This window comes from Lethenteron reissneri, chromosome 41 (genome assembly GCF_015708825.2).
Source record: "Lethenteron reissneri isolate LAM-NWPU_2019-01 chromosome 41, ASM1570882v1, whole genome shotgun sequence".
In the NCBI taxonomy this organism is placed as follows: Eukaryota; Metazoa; Chordata; class Hyperoartia; order Petromyzontiformes; family Petromyzontidae; genus Lethenteron; species Lethenteron reissneri.
Genome location: NC_083819.1, coordinates 5,007,470 through 5,013,469, shown reverse-complemented (window position 1 = coordinate 5,013,469; position 6,000 = coordinate 5,007,470). Strand labels below are relative to the sequence as shown.

The 6,000-nt window shown below is 52.5% G+C and overlaps 1 protein-coding gene across 2 annotated transcripts in view; it reads left to right on the top strand.

Moving 5' to 3' along the window:
• The first annotated feature begins 3,419 nt into the window (after positions 1-3,419).
• Positions 3,420-6,000, top strand: part of LOC133352700 (pleckstrin homology domain-containing family G member 1-like) — a 106,152-nt gene continuing 103,571 nt past the window's right edge. Inside the window, exons 1-3 of one of the 2 annotated variants that reach the window (XM_061568521.1) lie at positions 3,420-3,718; positions 4,342-4,469; positions 4,618-4,790. The gene's annotated coding sequence lies outside the window, so the exon portion shown is untranslated. Of the gene's footprint in view, positions 3,719-4,341; positions 4,482-4,617; positions 4,791-6,000 lie in introns of both variants that reach the window. The other variant, XM_061568522.1, reaches the window with a different exon arrangement.

Here is a 6,000-nt window from a genome sequence, read left to right as displayed (position 1 = left end):
AATGGCCAGGGTCAACGGCGGCGTGGTGTATTCCGCAAATATGCCCGACTGTGAGGGCGGGCATAAGCCGGCGTGAGTAGGTTAAACGTTGAGTTTTATAAGGGCACCACGGGGTGACCAGCACCTCCCCACCCAGCCCCACCCAGCCCCACCCTCCCCACCCAGCCCCTCCCCGCCCTCCCCACCCAGCCCATCCCCACCCTCCCCTCCCCACCCAGCCCCACCCCGCCCCATCCCCACCATCCTCAAAAAAAGCCGTTCCTTGGTGTGGACCAATCAGTTTCAAGGACAATGCATATATTATCATATTGTGTTTTTTTTGCATTTGACTGCAAGCATTGTGGTTAATGCAGACATGAATCCTCGTAAAAAGGTTTCAGTTTTGTTGCCAGAAAAAAGGGGAAAAACCCTATTATTATATTTTGGTACTGGCAAAGGAGGTAGAATGAATAACTGTACCACTTTGCAGGGATGCCAACGATGGTTGTCCTTTTGTCACGTAGTCGGCTTTCGCGACCAATATTATTCACTATGAAGGGTTTTTTTAGAAGCTAGATCGTGTAAATATAAATGGGTCATTAATCCGGAAGGTCGTACTCGAATTGTAAATGTTGGGGGGTTACTCTCCAACACACAAGCGGTGTGCTGAAGTAGTAACGAATTGGCACGTTCTGTTTACGTGACAAACGTTACTGATTGCCTGTGTCGGGTGGTGGTGGGTTAATGCCACATTTATATTTACGCGACCTACCCCAAAACCCCTTCATTGTGAAAGGTCATTCAGACTCTGTCTTCTCGACAGACCTGTTCTCCACCTGAGGACGGCTGCTTGCGTTGTGGTCCGAAACGTCGTGAGAATTATTTTATTATGTTTTATTATTTTATTATTTTATTATTTCCATGCTACGTAACTTTACCGAAAGAACCAAGAAGATGAATCCCTGCAGTCACGAAAAGCTTTAAATCGAAATTGTGAAAGGTCGTCATCTAGACTCTCCCCCCGCCATAGAAACGTGGAATTCCCATCACTGGCTCAGGTGAGCACCATCGCAATGTCCATTTGAGCTGGAGATCACTTTGGCTTGGGTCAGGAAAAAGGTTTCCAGGCCATAGATATCCTGGAGTGGACGACAATGGAACAGAATCTCAGCGGATCAGCGGATCTCAGTGAAGAACTTGGGCCAGCAGGTGTCAGTAGAGACTCAGGAACAATCCTGGTCTCTCAATGAAAGCGTGCATCTCTTACTCTTTGGTTCTTTCGGTAAAGTCACGTAGGTAAAAAATAATAAGAGTTAAAAAAAGAATAAAAAAATAAAATACAAATAAAATAAAAATAAAATTAAAATAAAATAAAACTAAAATACAAATAAAATAAAAATAAATTTAAAATTAAATCACGACGTTTCAGGCGCAACACAAGCGCTCGTGATCAGGTGGGAGCAGTTGCTTCTGGCTGTGGTGGTCCCACCTGATGACGAGCGCTTGTGTTGCGCCCGAAACGTCGTGATTAAAAAATAATTATTTTTTTATTATTTTTTACCTACGTGACTTTACCGAAAGAACCAAAGAGTATGGATCCTTGCAGTCACGAAAACTTCAAATCTAGAACGTGCATCTCTTGTCTAATACAATCCGATTAATTGGCTTGAAGCTTGTGAACGATTAATGTCGACTATTTAATTCACGGTGCATGGCATGAATCAGCGTGCGCGTGTGTAAGAATCGAGGCTTTCTATTCGTTGATAGTAATAGCTCTTCAATGGAATCGTTAACCAACAACGCTTACGGTGGATGGGCGAAAATGACCCACGGGCCATCCGCTAGAAGGAGTTCGTGCGGTAGGAGACCCTTCTTCTGCCAGCGGTGGCGTGAACAGGCAGTTGCGGGGCTGCACCTTCACCTCTGCATGGCGCGTGGACACAGTAAACTGGTCCCAGCTAACTCGACTCGGGAACTCGTTCCGAGTCTGTGGATGCAGCAGTGTTTCCCTGCTCGAATCTATTTGAGTACCGCAGCCAGCATCATCATCATCATCGTCGTCGTAGTCATCATAATACCCATTTGGTTTCCTTCCACAGCAGAGTAAACATTCACGTGTCTTAACAATAACAATACTCTCGTGTAAAATGTGTCTAGGAAAGTCACACGGGAGTCGCAAGGACGATTGTAGGAGGGCTCCTGCTACACGGGGATGTTTGGCCAGTTGCAGTTCAATTCGTGATTTTACTTCGTGCGGGGGGGGGGGGGAAATCGACCCGGAGAAACCCCACCACGCAAACGTAACGGGATGGAAACGAACCTCAAATTTCGCACACGCGGCTCAGCGATGCCCCCCTGGCCGTCCCGACGTCTGCCCACCGCACAGGCCAACGGGCTTTGACGTTCCGCACGCGTCTCTGCGTGATCCACCAGCCCTTGCCTCCAAAGTTCTGAAACACAGGCGTGCAATACGTGCGTCCACGCCCGACAACACGTAACGTCATGGGCGGGCGGTATTGTTTGACCATACTTCACCACGCTGGTCCAGCACGGCTCGGCGAAGGCGGGGAGCATTGCATGCGGGAGCGTGGTGCAGCACAAGCAATGGATGTTGTTGCCACTGCATGTCGCTTGCCGAAAGTCGAAAAGGCCCATCGACTCGATGGCCCCCGGTAGAGGCAGTTGAAAGGAGCGAAAAAAGTAAAGGCTTAAAGGTGCAGCCCTGCAATTTCTTGCTCGCTTAACTGCTAAAGGGAGTTCTAGAGACCACCACCCCCCCACCGGCCCACCTTTTCCAGAAGCATTTATTAATGTCAGCATCAGAATATTGATCTGTACTGGAGGAATCCGATGAGCTATGCAGCTCTTTTTTCACAGTAGGGGCGGGTGGTCAGAAAATTACAACAACACAATGCCGTAGGATGGTGAAAGTAACAACGACACAAAGCTGTAGGGTGGTGAAAGTAACAACGACACAAAGCTGTAGGGTGGTGAAAGTAACAACGACACATTGTTGTAGGGTGGTGAAAGTAACAACGACACAAAGCTGTAGGGTGGTGAAAGTAACAACGACACATTGTTGTAGGGTGGTGAAAGTTGCAACGACACAATGCCGTAGGGTGGTGAAAGTTGCAACAACACATTGCTGTAGGATAATGAAAGTAACAACAACACATTGCTGTAGGATAGTGACCCGTAACTCTTGCACGCTGGCCTGCGTGAGGAAGTCTTGGGAGAGGAGTTAGCAACAACGGCACGGTAAAATTAACGTTTGGTAAAGACTGCTTAGCACGCATATGTTCAACAACCCCCCCCATTACGGTATAACCCTCCCCCACCCACTCCTGCTCCACGCACTCCTTCCCCCCCCGGGGCTGCTGCTGCTGCTGATGATGATGCGTGTGCGGGCACGACGATTGGTGCCGCCCCAACAAAGATGAATGAAGATCGACTGCACGCAGCGACGTTTCTGTCTGGCTGCGTCAGGCTCACTCCTCCTCCGGCTCACTCCCAGTCGTGTCTCTTCTTTTTTTCTCCCCTCCAGTGTCTACAGTTTTAGCAGCGGCAGCGAAGTTATCATTTGAACAGGACTATCGAGCAGCAACGGGAGTAGGAAGCCAGGCACAAACTTATCGTGTTCGCAGTATCAGCAGTAACAGCAACAAGTGCGCAAACAGCAGAGATCCCCCGAATAGCCGAACACAGTCAGTTGGGGCAAGTGCCGTGCTGCTTTACTTAGGTAGACGCTCGCAAACAGCACACACACACGCTGGCTCTCACACACACACTGACTCACACACACACACCGACTCTCACACACACTTACACTCTCACACACACTGACTCACACACACACGCCGACTCTCACACACACACATACTGACTCTCACACACACACACCGACTCTCACACACTCACACACTGACTCTCACACACATTCTCACGCACACACACTCTCACGCACACACACACACGCTGGCCCTCACACAAACACACTGACTCACACACTGACCCTCTCACACACACTGACCCTCACACACACACACTTACACACTCACACACACTGACCCTCACATACACTGACCCTCACATACACACACACGGACTCTCACGCACACTGACCCTCACATACACACACGGACTCTCACACACTGACTCTCTCACATACACACTGACTCTCACACACACACGCTGGCTCTTAAACACACACTTACCCTCTCACACACACTGACCCTCACGCACTCTCTCATACACACACGCTGACTCTCACACACACTCTCACACACTCACACACACACAGTGACTCTCACACACACACTCTTACACACACGCTGACTCACACACACGCTGACTCTCTCACAGGGGCTTCTTATCTGCGTCTTGGAGCGCGCGTGGCCCGTGCCATCGTTTGAAATGAGAAGACCAACCCCACGTCGTCTCGCGACGTCCACCACCTCTGCTCCGTGGTGAAGATGCAAGTTTCACTCGAGGTGGGGTTGGTGGTGAGTGTTGTTGGGGTTGTTGTTGGTGGTGGGGAGCGGTAGTGTAGCGGTTAACGCGCTGCGCTACGAACCCGGCCCTACCGAGGTTCGACTCCCGCTCACGGCTTCTCTGAACCGGTCCTGGGCCCGTCCCTAGGTCGACGCAGCCTCAAGCGAGCACCTGGCGCGTTGCGTAAACATCACCACTGGGGAGACAAAGGCGGCCGGGCGTGGTGCTGGCCACGCACCCCCTCGTGCGCCGTAACCGGCCTTCAAGGGCGCTACTCGCGAACGGCAATCACTTGCCCCCCACCCTCCCCCAGCAGCCTGGTAAGTCTGTACGGGGCGACTTTTGGTTGATTTCTTGCGGGTTGCACGCACGCTGGACATGGAGTCGCGTTGTGGTCTTCGTGGGTACGACGTCCTGCCAGACGCTCTGGGTCTTCCCCATCGCGTGTTCCGTGAGCGACGGTCGATCATCCCGGCGGCTCCGTCTCCACTCGGCCGCGCGTGCTAGTTGCATCTCTCGTTGGGGGGGGAGTGGAGATTCAGGAGGGGGGAGGGATGCAGGGGGGGTGCAGGGGGGTGAGGTGCAGGAGGGAGATGCAGGGGGGTGCAGGGGGGTGGGGGTGCAGGGGGGGTGCAGGGGGGGTGGGATGCAGCGGGGGGGGGGGGGGGCAGGGGGGAGGGATGCAGGGGGGGGTGCAGGGGGGGGTCCAGGGGGGTGATGCGGGGGGGGAATGCAGGGGGGGGGGGTGCAGGGGATGGGATGCAGCGGGGGGGGGGGGGGTGCAGGAGGGGTGCGGGGGGGATGCAGGGGGGGTTAGGCTAGCCGCGCGAACACGTGGTGGTGGTAGATGGGGGGGGGTGAGTCGAAGGGAAATTATATATTTTCTCACCTTGGTTTAACACGGAGGCTTTCGCGACCAATATCATCCATAATACAGATTTTTTTTTTGGGTTAGATGGCGACACAGGCAATTAGTAAGGTTTGTCACGTAAACAGAACATGGCAATTTGTGACTAGTACAGCAACACCGGTGTGTTGGAGAGCAAAGCCACGACATTTACAATCCGAGTTCGACGTTTCGCCAGTAATTACAACTACTAGCTGCAGCCAGATTTGTTTGACGACACTTTCATATATTTACGCGATCTAACCCCCCCCCCAAACCCCCCAGCCCCACCTGTATTATTTATAATCTCACCTGCCGGGAGCTTTGCTATTCGATTTAATTTTCTCCGCCCATCGCAAGGGGGGGGGGGGGGGCTCCGGGCGTTTCCACGTGGGTCGAGTTTGCATCCTCGAGCGAGCGAGAGGTACCGGGAACGCCTTGGACACACGCCGTTGTTCTCACGACGACGTTTGTCAAGCCCCGGTGTTGGGGGGGTAGGGGGATGTTCGCTAAACCCGTGACCGACAACGCGCACGTTACGAACGGACGTGATCTCGTCTCCCGCTCATCGCGTTCCAAGATCTGCCGCTGTGAACTCTCAGCAACACGGCGCAACGAGGTTGGGGGGGGGAGGGGTTTGTGGG